This window comes from Diabrotica undecimpunctata, chromosome 1, assembly GCF_040954645.1.
Source record: "Diabrotica undecimpunctata isolate CICGRU chromosome 1, icDiaUnde3, whole genome shotgun sequence".
Taxonomy (NCBI): Eukaryota; Metazoa; Arthropoda; class Insecta; order Coleoptera; family Chrysomelidae; genus Diabrotica; species Diabrotica undecimpunctata.
In genome coordinates this window covers 113,363,594-113,379,374 of record NC_092803.1, presented here as the reverse complement: position 1 = coordinate 113,379,374, position 15,781 = coordinate 113,363,594, and the positions used below count along the sequence as shown (strand labels likewise).

Below are 15,781 nucleotides of genomic sequence, written 5' to 3'. Positions count from 1 at the left end.
TGAAGACAACAGGAACTTGTCTTGGAAAATAGGGCAACAATTGAATGCTGTGACACGTATAAGTACTTCTATCGTAAAACAAGGAACTGTGGACAAGACGATAGAGGAAAAAAGAGAAGCAGGAAGCAAAGCAGTCACCATGCTCAACGCGATCCCTTGGAATCAATCGATATCAAATTGCAACAAACCTAAAATATATAATACAATAGTCAAAAGCATAGTCGTTGCAGCAGCGCGCAGCAGGAAAATCTAGATTAGAGAGAGTAACTAACGAAAAAACAAGAATATTCATGCATGTACAATAGGATGATATCGTAAACCAATGGCCAACGACCAACAAACATGGTACGGACATGTTCAGAGAATGAACGATCCACTTCCAAAGCAGATTCTAGTGGGATCTCTACACAGAATAGGAAATTGGGAACACCTCGTTTGAGCTGTAGAGAAATAACGCCTAACCTGAGAAATAAGACGATCCGAAGAATAACAGCACGAACCTAGTTAATTGGCGATTAGGTATCAGAAGAATTGGGAGAACTTTGTAAACGGTTTTAAAATTTTTAAAAAGATTCTGACTTTTTGGGATTATATACAATTCCTTTTTTTTTTTAATGTAGTCCCCTTTTGTACTGATTATAGTCAATAATATCATTGTTTGTAGACAATGTGGTTTTTAACATCGACTAAATTAACCAAATTAAAGATGATTTTAGTGTTTCGGATATTTCTTAACATTATACCACGTTATTAACTGATTTTCATTGTTTTATTGAAGTATTCTTATAAATAAATTCTGAATAGTCACAATAATCTATCTTACAAGAAATCTTTATTAAAAAAGTTATCACCAGTGATTGAGTAGAAACCCCACTTGATTGGATATATACAGTGAACAGTATATTGATCCAGGTTGCCTGCTATGTCAATTATTTAGGGTCGTTGCCCTAATTCTATATATGATATAAAAAAATCCAAGTCGATAAGTTCCACTCCCCATATGTACATAAAAGTGTACTTGGAGCATTTATCCCGATCGATCTCCAATGCAGCAATATTCCACGAAATTTGTTGATTAGATAATATTACTCTATTTTTGAGGATTATACAAATATTTGATTATGGTTTATTTTAAGCACAAGGCTATTAAAAGAGAATACTGAAGAAGGTTACAAGAGATATGCAACAGGATATGCGCTATTAGTTAAAATTAAGGCATCATCTTTTATTTTTGCAAAGTTGTACACCATACATCGAATATACCACGTAACTTTTTTTACACACATACCTACTCAATTTGAAATAAATTCAAACTATTTTAATAGACTAAGCTTAGTCAATTTGTTTTTAGCTCAACAACTGACGAGAACATTTAATGGCGTCCATGGATTAAAAAGTGAAAAAAATACATTACAAAGACTATCATAGAATAATGACAAAGACGTATCTGTAACCGAATAACATATATTATGCGCCCTCCTCCAACATTAATTGTTGTCACATAGCGTCGCGACATATCAATAAGCTTTTGGATGGAATACACTAGCTACAGTTGAGTCTATGGTACTTTACTCGTGCGTCATTAATACCTGGCGAGATAAAACACATACTTTTTAACTAACATCATTGTCTTCCACTCATTGAACTAAAGGTAAACCAGCTACCGCCTGTTATTAAGTAAAGACACATGTTATTTTTATGAATGCTCTAGTCTAGACTCAGTATATTGAAAAGAGATAGGTAAAAAAAAGACATTTAGGGACGTTTTCAGATTTTAAGTACAATTTGTGACGTTTCTGATTTGTCTACTTGTGGCTGTCAGTTTGTTAAATTTTTGGCTGTTTTTTGTCCTGTTTTTGCATTAAGAAGTTATTTATATTACACAACAGTTGTTTTCACAACTAATTTTATATTGGAGTTTGAAATTGTATGGTAAGTGTATTTTATTTTACCATTAATTTACATACAAAGTTAACCTCATTCACACAGTTAAGGAATGGTTTTGTTTGTTTCCGCAAAAGTGAAAGAAATAACAAAAAGAAAATAGTTTATTAAATAGGGGACCGTTGGAACCGTTGAGGCCGTTGTCATCTGTTCAAGAAGTGCAGCAAAAAGTACAATTTTTAAATGTGCACTATTATAAAGCTTTAATGATAACAAGTATATTATACTATTAATATTATTTATTTGTCAATTTTATTACATAACAAAACATTTATAATTAATTGGGAACTTAAATTTTTGGTTTTTTTCAATTTAAATTAAAAATATTGATAATATTTTAACTTTGTTTTAGAGGGCAGCAGTTGCACTTAAATTGGCGAGAAAAACAGTATACAGTATACGAAAAAGAAAAGAAAAAAACCTTGTTTTATCTTCTCCGGAAAAAAGCAGACCTCGCTTAAAAACAAAAACTACTGATTTACCTGAGGGCAATAAAATCCAATTCGAAGTACAATATATAATATGTACCAGAATAGTAAGTAAACCAACTTTCTGTTGAGAATTACGAGTAGGACTTAACATGTTATAGTAATATATTAAAATAAATAACTTTTTAGAGAAACATGTACCCCGTGAAGCGTTGCGTTAGCGAAGGCTAAAGAAATTGTTTCTAAAAGTAAAACATCCTTGTAGAATATTAAAAGATTTTTGAGTTTTAAATTTAAAAAAAGATGATCATCGAAGAGCATGGAAAACAGAAATAGTACATTTCCACAATAAGTTGTATTTTTGGACGAAACGTGGATTTTTTCTAGGGGAAATAAAATGATGTCGTGGAAGGATGACAACAGCAGAAGTGTACGTGAACCAGGTGGTTATGATGAAAAATATTGTGATTTATGCCGGTTCAGCAAAAGGTTTTATTTCAGACGCCAGTTTGTTATTTTGTTCCAAATCCTTGACTGCAGATTATCACGGTGAAATGAATAGTACAATATTTATTAAATGGATAAGTACACAATTACTTCCTAATTTAGAACACCCATTTTTGATTGTCATGGACAACGCACGCTACCATAGTAAAACCATTGATGAACATCAGTTAAAACCAGAATTATTACAATTGGCCAAGATGAATCGACAAGAAAATTATTATATTATAGATGAATTCATACGTGAACATGGACACGAAGTGCTTAGGTTGCCAGCGTATCACACATCAACACACAACACAATATAAATATTATTGTATATTTAATTTAATTTAAATTTAATGTTTTTTTTTATAAATGATTTATTTATTTATTTATTACTAATGATATTAAAAGAATTTATTAAACTTAAAATGTAGCTGTAATTCAGCACCAAAATTTTTAAAGCAAAACTAACATTTTACATTCTATTTATTTGATAACGTTAAATTTTATAACATAATCCGTTATCAGAGCAGTAGCCACTTTCTTTCACTTGCTGTTGCGTGGAATAAATTTCCGCCTTATTTCGTATGCTTTAAATGATGATGCACGGGTGAAGAACCATGGAATCAACTGTACTGATGGATACCCGAAATCTAGACTCGCTCGTGCAAAATACGGGTCACCAATTCTGACGTTGGCAATGAAAATCATAGCAATAAAACGAAAAAATCTACCATTCTAGATTAGGGCCACAGCGCGTACTTTTTCAATTTTGTTAAGATGCATAATTTAATTTAGCACAATATTTTGACGTTTACCAGCCATTTTTTTGTTCTTCGAAAGTTCCCACATCATAGCTTCTAGTCTTCTTGATTTATTTTTTCACTTTGGTTTAGGTGCTCACCGGACGTCAATACCGATAAAAGATATATTTTCACCTCACAGACATGATTGTCAAGAAGTTGTTTAACTTAAAAAATTATTTATTAAAATTACTTGAATTCATTTGAGAAGCTTTTTTTGAAGAGATTGCTTTCCAAAACAGTGTTTGGCTAATTTTGTGTAGCAGCGTATAATAAATAGCTTTATCAATAAATCGATACATGATATTAAAATGAATAGGTAAAGGAAGCATTAAAGAAATTAAAAAATAGAAAATCACCGGATACCACAAGAATGGAGATCAAGCATCCTAATACCTCTATTCAAAAAGGGAGACAAATCGGACCAAGAAAATTACAGAGGAATTCATTTATTAAACACTAAAGTTAACGACCAAAGTGATAACAATTAAACTGAATGTAATATTATAACCCTAGAACAACAACAACATGGTTTTATATAGGGAAGATCGATATACAATGAGGCAAATGCAAGAGAAATCATTAGAATACAACAAACCGGCATATTTGTGTTTCGTGTACTTTAGATGGAATTTGACAGTGTCAAATAAAGGACGTTATCCAATTATTGAACGCAAGAGAGATACCTCTAGGAATAATCAAAACGATCGAAAATATCTACCAAAAAAGAATAAAAGAAAAAGTAGATAAAGAATTAACTGACCAAATTGAACGACCATATAAGCCGAATGACAACAAATAGAGTAGTAAATTCACTGGGGCACATTGAAAAACAGACGAGTCATGTTACGAGATGTCATAAAAAGAAAAAGAAGTTAATAATAAAAAAAACCGGGAAAAGTTAAAAGTAAAATTAAATCGCAACAATTTTATAATACCGCATAATTCTTTCTTTACCGCTTTGATCAAACTGCGAAAGTTCTCTAAATATGAGATCCATCTACAACATATATGAGGCTTGCTAGATAACGCATACCTTAACATCAATGTGATGCCTATTGTGAAAAATCATCTTTACCGTTATGTAGAATCACCTTTTAAAAACTTTAAATATGAGTACAGAGTTATCTGTTAATTACGTGAAAGTGAACGTATCGTTTTATTTTGTCAATAATGAAAAAAAACTGAGTACAAAGTTTTTACCGAAAATAAAGCTGAGCGAAATCCAATACTATTGAAACCCGTTTCTTCGTTTTTCGGTTACTGAATTTAAGTGTGATCTAAATGAGCACAAATGAGGAACCCCAAAAAAAGTCCATCATATCGGATTTAATGACCGTCCAGTATAAATCCGTGAGATAACAGTTATTAATGTATCAAGAACAAAAAGTGATCTATTTTTCAATCAATTTATTATAATAGGCGAACGGTTTAGCCCTATAAGCAGAGCATATTATACCGACTAAATTTTTGTTTGAATTTCTACCCCACCAAACTTTTTTTATTCGATTTATATATATTTTTTTCAAAGGTTTTTTTTAAGTTTTCCAAGTGGGCCAGAAATTGTTAGTAACAAATAACGTATTACAAAAAAAAACAATTTCCCGAATCGCTTTGAGTAACATTTTTTAGATGTATCTCATCGAAATAAATACTTTTTATATTTTGGTAATTTGACGAACACTCGTTCCTTATCGAGTTTGCAATTGTTTTTTTTTGCAAGTGTTTGCAAATTTTTGTCGATAGGACATTTGGATCAAAAGATATCGAATTTTTACCGTCGAATTGATACAAATTTTATTGAACATTGATTTCGCGCGCGTAACTGACATGCAAAATCGACGGCTGCTTCAAGCGTTGTTTCTAAAAGAACAGTTCATTCTACACAAAAAATGCTTACAAACATTTTTGTTTACTATTATCTCAGCTACATTTTTTATTTGAAACGTTTTTTTCTACGGTGTACAGATTCTTGGTAAGTCGACTTTTATGCGATTTTACCCCCCTGCGAGGTGGGTTTTAGGGGGAAGCCCGGAGGTAAAAGTGGTAAACTTTTTTACATCTTTTTTGGGGTCCCAAAATTAATATTCCCTTCAAAATTCAGCTTGTTCATATTATTTTTAGTGGTTCAGTGATATTTTCGTCTCTTGACGACTGGAGTATGTCAACTATATAACGTTCAGGTGATATCAGATATCAATTTACAATAGGATTCCCAACTTAATTTAAACACTTTCCGTACCGTGTACTTTAGTACCGTGGGGGCGTATTTTCATTTTTAGCTTAGTAACAATACATGGATACTGGATAAGAATGGCGCAAGATAGACGGGGATGAAAACACGAGGAAGAGGCCTATGTTCAGCAGTGGACTTTTGAGGCTGGATGATGAGCAATAAATGGATAAATTATTAAACAGCAGTTTGCTTGAATGTTACGTGGAAGTGAAATTTCTAGTCCTTCTGTGTCCTTCACTTCTCTCGACTAACTCGTCACGCCTGCAGGCGCCGGCAATTCCAGTTAGAACTACAGAGTACAGAATTACATAATTTACAATAGCCTACACGTAAAAAGTACCTTGCTTATTAATAAGTATATTTCCAGGAACTTCCACACAAAAATCTATACATTTCGTTATCTAGATAATTTTTCGACTGTTCTAACAACCATTCAAATTTCGTCATTTTGTGTCATGTGGAACAATTTCACCCAATCATGTCAACATTAGACTGATAATTGCATTCAGTGCAATTTTCAATTCCTATGACAACACGATTGAGTTTGACAACTTCATCCAAATAAATTTCAAAATGTCTAATGTTAAATAAATCTAATGTTAACTTAAATTTTAATAATTGTACTTTCACTAACTGTACTTTTAATAAATAAATGTTTCGTTATGTTATGATTTTTTTTTCGAAAAATTATCCGCCGAATATCCCTCGGACATTGATGAATGCCTCATAATTTCATGACAAATTTCTCAAGCTCGTTGCTTGGTAACAGCACTCAGCCTTCATGCTGTTACCAAGGAACGAGCTTTCGATTGTCATGAAATTATCCCGTCTGTTATCAATGTCCTAGGGATATTACTACTGAAACTTTTTTTGACTTTTTGGGCTCGTATCCAACCCCCTATTTTTTTAAAATTCAGTCTACTTCTTGAATTTACTTAGACAATTTATTCTTTACGGACTGTGCGATTTTTTATATTTTCAGAATATTTGTAATTTCCTTAGCATTACACCATGTTATGAGTCTGATATTGGATTAACAACGTCGCAGGGAAACAGAATATTGTTTTGTTTTTCAGATACAATAAATTTAAATACTAACGGGTTGTGGCAGAAAATAATGCAACTAATTATATCTAGTTATTAAATAAAGGCTAATAAATCGGGAAAATAACAAAATCGGTATAAAAATAAGTGCATCTATAATTCTATAACAATATAAAAAGTTGAACAATCTAGGTATGATTATTTCACTGATAAGGGTAATGACAACCAGCTGCTAATCGAGTCCTACTAAAAATAAACGCAACGTTGCCAGCTGTTCAGTAATATCCGAGAACCAAATAGTTTTTGTATTAGCATTTTTATTTTTGTTTATTGAAGCGAAGCTTTTATAATGGCGTTATATTACTTTTCCCCGCATTTGTATCCCCGCAGAGCTCATCAAACATGGAGGTAACAGCATTATGCACCAAATTCACAACATAATAGTCAAAGTCTGGAAAGAAGAACAAATGCCAGAGGAATGGTGCACTGGAATCATATGTCCACTGCACAAAAAGGGAGATTTGTTGGAATGTAAAAATTATAGGGGTATAACTCTTCTGAATACAATGTACAAAATATTCTCCAACACCCTGTACAGCCGTTTAAGTACGTACGTGGAAGAAATCCTTGGTGAGTATCAAAGCGGTTTTAGGCCAGGTAGGTCAACAATTGACCAGATTTTTGTGCTACGTCAAATCTTAGAAAAAACCAATGAATTTAATATTGACACGTTCCATCTCTTTGTGGACTTTAAGTCAGCGTACGATAGCGTCCTAAGAGGTAAATTATACGAAGCCATGAATGAACTTAACATTCCCCATAAATTAATAAGGCTCGTAAAAACAACTATGAGTAAAGTGATCTGCAGAGTGCAAATACAAGGCGATATGTCACAAGCGTTTGAAACATATGCAGGGTTAAGGCAGGGAGACGCGCTGGCGTGCCTTCTCTTTAATATAGCGTTAGAAAAGACTATAAGAGATGCCGAGTTACACAATAGGGGAACAATCTTTAATAAATCAACGCAGATTATGGCTTACGCTGACGATCTGGATTTGATCGCACGTACTACACGAGGACTTAAAGAGATGACTTCCACCTTCTTGACAGCCGAACAAAATATGGGCCTTAAAATAAACGATGAAAAATCCAAAATGTTAGCATCTATTCCAAATAACAGAGATAGAGCTAGAAACGCCGAAGAAAACTTCAGTATAGACCAATATAATTTTGAGGTAGTAAATAAGTTTACATATTTGGGTTCTCTCATAACAAACGATAATGACACATCTGAAGAAGTAAAACGGAGGGTACTGCTAGCAAACAAATGTTATTTTGGACTAAGCAAGCAGCTAAAAAACAGAAATTTAAGCCAGAAAACCAAACTAATAATATATAGAACACTCATCCTACCAGTGCTGACATATGGGTCAGAAACATGGACCATCTCCAAAACAGACGCAAATCTTCTGCTCGTCTTCGAAAGGAAGATACTAAGAAGAATAATGGGTGCATTCTGTGAGAATGGTATTTGGAGAAGGCGATATAATTTCGAATTGTACGAGAAGTATAAAAAAATAGTAAATGGTAGAGATGTAATATCCTTCATAAAAATAGGTAGGCTTAGATGGGCTGGACATGTGTCAAGAGCAAATGAAAATTACCCACCCAGTAGAACTCTATTATCGGTCCCAGTGGGAAATAGGAGTAGAGGCAGACCACGACTGATATGGAGGGACGGTGTGGACGAGGACGCAAGGAAAATCGGCGCGGCAAATTGGCAACGGTTGGCGATGAACAGAAACGACTGGCGAAATAGACTGGGGAAGGTCAAGGCTCAACTAGAGCTGTAGCACCACTGATGATGATGATATATTACTTTTCCTCTATAGCCACAGAAGTAGCGCCATGAAATACCGTATTTCGTGACGTTACTACTACAGAATTGGAAGGGCCCATTTTCGCGACGAGGTCCGTTTATCGAATTTACACCAAACTCCTCCAGGAGCCGAGGCCATCCTGTGCCACAGGTGCCTCGCACACTATCGCCGATATGATATTAGTGTCCATTGTGAATTTTCACAAAACTCTAGAAGCCGAGGCCGTCCTGGGCACCAGTTGTATCGAATTTCCACAAAACTCTGCGATACGAGGCCCGACCTGTGCACCATGTGTCTCGCACACCATCACTGACAATATATTAGTTTTCAGCGACCCCAAATCGCTCGAGTATCGAGTTTGCACTGATTTTGTATCGAATTTCCACAAAACTCTATAAACTGGCATTTCGACAGAAAATTTAATTTTGAACTTTTCTATAGATTCATATCTATGAAAAGTGCATAGAATTCACCAAAATGCACCCTAATGGATAGGGAGAAATTCACCCCTTTCTCAAAAATGCGCCCCATTTACAAATTTATGATTTTTCATCACTGCGAAATGCACTTTGGAAAATGCATTTTCCTTGTTAAATAACGCAATTTTCATTTCCACATTATCATTTTTATTTACAAAATTTCCTGACACTCATAGTAACGAGTTTCAAAACGAGTAACAGCTATTTTGTCATCAATAAAAATATTAAAATTATCCGGTTGATTTTAAACAAGTGAAAAATTAAAACTTATTTTATCTTATCTAGAAGCCATATGTTCTATACAGGTCGTACTGCAGCCGTCGACTTCTGCAATTCTGCTATATATACAAGCTCTTCGTGAACATCTTTATCTAGCCTTGTGTGTCTAGTCTTCTGGTATCAAGGTGAAATCGAACCCTCCTATAGCAAAAGTAAGTTCTGCTGAAGCTGCTTTGAAGGTTTACCTGTACGATCGTTATTGATCTCCTTATATTTTTATTTATGGACTTAAAAGTGTCACTCGTTTATGAGTACTCTTCTGGGCGGTTATTCATGTTTCCTTTTGTCTCGTGTACCGTGCCAAGGCTATAATATAATCCTTCAGAGTATGCCAGCTCTCTGGGGCATCGCTTAGGCAACACTTTTTCCTCTGTGCCATAAATTGCATGGGGACGATAATATTACACCTCGGAATTGGTGAGCGCAGTAGTCGCAGGACAAATCTCACCGTATAATAGGCTAGTTACAGTGAGGCCATCTGGTGATTGTCAACTGGGTAGGTGTGCATGTGTATGTGTGGGGGTCATAGTAAATAATAAAAACGTATATATTACCCTAAATTAGTCTGGCGATAGGGTATAAAACCCAAACGCCCAGATCTCAATTCATTATTATTTTTGTTATTGCGATGGCTGGCGACGTTAAAATTCGTTTCTTTTTTTTTTTAATACGGTTGTGTGATCGGGAACTCGCATTAAGCGGTAAATCTGAGTAATTCTTATGATTAAATCATAAAATATAGTAAGATTTTTCTATATGTTATGATTTCTTCCCGTTCTGCTTTAACGTTTCATTTCTGCCGCTAGATATTGTTACGATAATTATCCTGGCCTAAAATAACCGTAAATATTATGACTAATGTGTTCTGTTTTTAGATTTTACGAGAGTATTCTATTAGCCGGCAGAAATTTACCTGAATGAACCTTCCAGAAACGGTCGAGCCGATGTAAAAATACCCGTTTGCCTTACTGTTATAATTTCACCGCTAATCGAGAAGGCTGTTCGATGATTCTAGCGTAAAGGCAATGGCATATATAAAGGACATTTTATTTGGAAGGAACAGTTAATTCGGACGACGCGCTCGCGATAAAATGTTACGTTCGCTTTTTAATAAATTATGTATGTTTAGTGAAAATAAATAAATATCAGTCATTGTGCTTTTTAATGAATTAAGATAAGAACAAGACATTATAAATTAAAGACTTAACAATTAATAAATTCACAACAAATGGTGTCAGAGTGGGATCGAACATAAATTAGACTTATAATAATAATACAAGTGAATATAAAATAAATTGTGAAAATGGCTACGATTTATGAGCTGACAGTGACTAATTTAAGAAGACATCTTGAAGACAGAGAATTATCTTCCACCGGAAAAAAGGCTGAGTTAGTCCAACGACTAAAGAACGCTTTGCTAGAAGAAGGACTAGATCCAGAGACTTATATATTTGAAGACAAACATGATGCTGTCATCTCGTCGATTTCGAAATTGGAGAACAAAGTTTCTGACGATATTTCGAAAGTTTCTTCTGATGTAGCCAAAGTATCCGGCGACATCGCTTCTTTAGAAAGCAAAGTTTCTAACGAGATTTCTTCTCTGGAAAGCAAAGTCTCTGCTAACATCTCTTCGGAAATCTCTAAAGTCACTTCTGAGATGTCTGCCCTGGACGATAGAATATCTTCGTTAAAAAACCAAGTTGCTGCCGATATGTTGGCCTTCGAAGAAAAGATATGGAAAGAGATGGAAAAGAAGATGGAGGAAACCGGGACAGCAGAGAGAGGAAACAATCCAATTACAGTGGAGATAAAAGAAGACGAGACGAAATGTAAGTTGGAGACACGGCCGAAATTTGAAGGAAGTGGAGGTTCTATTCATGTTAAAGTCCCAACTTTCGACGGAAAATCATCATGGAACAACTACATGAAACAGTTCGAATCAGCCGCAAGAGCAAATGGATGGTCTGAAAAAGAAAAGGCGGTAAACCTGACTATCGCTCTTCGAGGAGATGCCTTAGATGTGCTTCAGACCATAGCAGTAGAGGAGACCGATGATTTCGAACAACTGAAGAAGAGGTTAAATATGCGATATGGCCACGAACATTTGGAGCATGTATATCAGTCACAGCTTAAAAATCGTAGACAGAAGAAAGAGGAGGCTCTTCAAGAATATGAGGTAGATATTGCCAGATTAGTACGATATGCTTATCCAACAGCTCCCGAAGACATGATGGAAAAATTGGCCGTTCAAACGTTTATTGATGGTCTTCGTGATCATGAAATGCAGAGAACACTACGATTAGCTCGTCACAAGACGCTGGTTGATGTCTTATCCGCCGCCCTCGAATACGAGTCAGCTACGCAGGCCTCTGGCGGGTACAGTAAAGTTAGGACTGTAAAAGAGGAAGGAGATGAAGATAAACTTGACCAGCTCTTTAATTTGATAAAAAGCATGACATGCAAGAAAACGAAGACCATAAAATCAAGAAACTCACCATCGGAAAAACCAGAACAAGTCGGCTTTAGGGGAGCAGCTTCGACCCGGAACTTTTCCAAAGACCCTCTTATACTAATAGCTTCTTTGAAATGTCGTGAAGATAGTGTATATGTAGATGGAGAAATAAATGGTAAAAGACATACGTTGTTGGTGGATACCGGAGCGACCAGAACCATTATACGCCCGACAGTTATAAACAGCCGAAAGAAACTGTTACCAACGAGGTTACGACTTCGGACCGCTACAGGTGAAAATGCCAACATTCATGGAGAAATCCAGGTACAATTGGGAATTGGGGCAGAAAAGTTTGTCCATACTGTTATAGTTGCTGACATCGAAGAGGATGTTATATTAGGAATGGACGTAATGAATATGCATGGATTCCAATTGGATTTTAAGAATAAGGTAATCAAAGTTGGCAACGAGGAGGTATTTCTCCATCCACATAATGACAACACTGTGCAAGCAGCCATTACAGAAGATACAGTCGTGCCTGCGAGAAGCGAAACGATCATAGTAGCGCGACTACAGGGAATTGTAGACGAAGGGAGACCTGTTATGATGGAGCCTTGGAACCACGACGATGAGGTTGGCCGTGGAATCATAATTGGAAAGGAATTGGTGACTTCGGCTAAAGAAATTCCTGTGAGACTTATCAATGTCAACGACTACCCAGTGACCATCAAGAAAGAGACAAAGGTAGGAACTTGTGTACCTGTGACATCCATAATCCGTCAGGCGACAACATCTGATAATTCCAACGACAAATTCGACCAAATGGTTGCAGTTGCAGGACAGTCTCTAAATCAGATGGAGAAAAGGAAATTAAGGGAATTTCTTCGGCAGTATCGTGATATTTTCGTACCGAAAGGAGGAAAGACGGGAAGAACTACCGTTGTCAAGCATAAAATTGATACTGGTAATGCTAAGCCAATTCGTCAAACAGCTCGACGATTACCACAGGCGAAAAGAGAGGAAGCTGAAACGATTGTTCAGGAAATGAAGAAAGACGGGGTGATAGAACCTTCTACGAGCCCATGGGTCTCTCCGGTGGTCCTGGTTAAGAAGAAAGACGGAACGACAAGGTTCTGTGTGGATTACCGTTTGCTGAACAACGTTACCAAGAAAGATAGTTATCCTCTGCCTCGGATCGATGACACATTGGACACATTGGCTGGAAGTAAATTGTTTTCTACTTTGGATTTGAAGTCTGGATACTGGCAGGTAGAAATGGACCCAGTAGATAAAGAAAAGACGGCCTTCACCACAGGATCTGGATTGTGGCAATTCAACGTTATGCCATTTGGACTCTGTAATGCTCCTGCGACATTTGAGAGGCTTATGGAAAATGTGTTGAGAGGGTTATCTTGGAAAACATGCCTGGTTTATTTGGATGACATAATCGTCTTGGGGGAGACATTCGAAGAACATCTGAAGAATTTAGAAAACGTTTTTAATCGACTTAAAGCTGCCCAATTGATGTTAAACCCCAAGAAGTGCCAGCTATTTCAAGGTAAAGTCAATTATCTGGGTCATATAGTCAGTAAAGAAGGAGTGGCCGTGGATAAGGGAAAAATCGATTCCATTAAGGAATGGCCAAAACCAACTGACAAACATCAAGTGAGAAGTTTTCTTGGACTATGTACTTACTACCGGAGGTTTATTAAGAAGTTTGCAGATATCGCTAAGCCATTAACGCGACTTACGGAGGAAGCAAGAGATTACCGCTGGGATACAGACTGCCAAAATGCCTTTGAGACCTTGAAAAAGCATTTAATAACAGCACCAATTTTAGGGTATCCACTGCCAGAAGGAGAGTTCATCTTAGATACAGATGCAAGTAATGTGGGAATTGGAGGAGTGCTGTCTCAGATTCAAGGAGGACAGGAACGAGTCCTCGGATATTTTAGTAAAGTTCTTTCAAAACCTGAGCGGAATTATTGCGTCACGAGAAGAGAACTTCTGGCAGTAGTGAAATCAGTAGAGCACTTCTATCAATACCTCTATGGAAGGAAGTTTTTAATCCGAACCGACCATGCCGCCCTTAAGTGGTTGATGCAGTTTAAGAATCCAGAGGGTCAGATAGCCAGGTGGATCGAACGACTCCAAGAATACGATTTTAAGATTGAGCACCGAGCCGGAGTTAGCCACAGAAACGCTGATTCTCTTTCCAGACGGCCATGCCCAGCAGAGTGTCCCCACTGCAACAAAACGGAATCCAAGGAAGCAGCAGTGCTAAGAACGACGATTGTCAACGACGACTGGACGCCTACTAAGATAAGGGAAGAACAAGAGAGAGATCCAGTTATAGAGAAAATCCGAAAATGGAAAGAGGAAAACCGTCGACCACCTTGGCAGGAAATATCAAACCTATGCTCAGTAGTTAAGACGTATTGGGCCCAGTGGGACTCATTTATCATCGAAGATGGCTTGCTCAAACGAGTCCTGGAAAATGATGACGGTTCAGAGAAAAGAAGACAGTTGGTGATTCCAAAGAGCAGAATAGCCGAAGTACTTCGTCAGTTACACGACAGTCCATCGGGAGGGCATTTTGGTGTAAGGAAAACCCTTCAGCGAATTCGGGAACGGTTTTATTGGATGAACAGTTCCGACGACGTAAAAGACTGGTGTAAGAAATGTACTATTTGTGCTACGAGTAACGGGCCTCACCGGAAAAGGAGAGCTCCTATGAGACAATATAATGTTGGAAGCCCGTTTGAAAGAATAGCTTTGGACATTGCAGGGCCATTTCCAGAAAGTGAAAATGGGGGCAAGTACATGTTGGTAGTAATGGATTACTTCACTAAGTGGGTCGAGATTTATGCACTTCCAGACCAGAAGGCCGCCACCGTTGCAGATAAGTTGATCCAAGAATATATCAGCCGATTTGGAGTGCCTTTGGAGATCCATAGTGACCAAGGCAGGAACTTTGAAAGTGATCTATTCCAAGGAATATGTGATAGACTAGGCATGAAGAAAACAAGAACTACCGCGTATCATCCGCAATCGGATGGTATGGTAGAACGAATGAATAGGACAGTTGGCAAGTATTTGACAAAGATGGTGTCCGATCATCAGCGAGACTGGGACCAATACCTTCCGTTCTTCACAATGGCCTACAGATCTGCTGTTAACGAATCAACGGGCCAGACACCAGCCAGAGTCCTATTCGGACGCGAAATGCGACTACCTTGTGATCTAGAATTTGGGTGTCGACCTGGAGAAGATGTAGCAGGTGAAGATTATGTGATCGAATTACGAAGAAGAATGGACGATGTACATGAGTTGGTCCGTTCCCACCTTCAGATCGCTAGCGACCGAATGAAGAAACGGTACGATACACAAGCCGAAAAGGGTTGCTTTAAGAAGAACGACAAAGTATGGCTGTATAATCCCAAGAAGCGAAAAGGTTGTTCTCCCAAATTGCAGCAGTTTTGGGAAGGTCCATACCTCATCATGGAGAAGATCAACGATGTCATCTACCGAATAAGCAAGATTCCGAGGGGAAAGCCGATGATAGTACACCATAACCGGCTGGCGTCTTTCGAAGGTGACCACGACGTAGATGAAGAAGTGGAAGTAAACCAAGTCCAAGACGTGTCTGACCTCACGTTTGAGGAATTCATGGGTGCCTATGGAGGTACCGGTAAAGCAAGACATGGTGTTACCACTGAAGAAAAGCAAGATCTACTCGCGCTCCCC

General features: G+C 36.9%; 1 protein-coding gene and 1 long non-coding RNA gene across 5 annotated transcripts in view; one reads left to right on the top strand and one right to left on the bottom strand.

Moving 5' to 3' along the window:
- LOC140452725 (LIM domain-binding protein 2-like) overlaps window positions 1-15,781 on the bottom strand; it is a 230,145-nt gene that overhangs the window by 26,280 nt on the left and 188,084 nt on the right. The gene's annotated exons all lie outside the window — the stretch shown is intronic.
- LOC140439924 (uncharacterized) lies at window positions 1,792-3,282 on the top strand. Its single transcript, XR_011950756.1, has 3 exons — window positions 1,792-1,932; window positions 2,297-2,479; window positions 2,562-3,282. It is a non-coding gene; the product is annotated as an uncharacterized lncRNA (long non-coding RNA).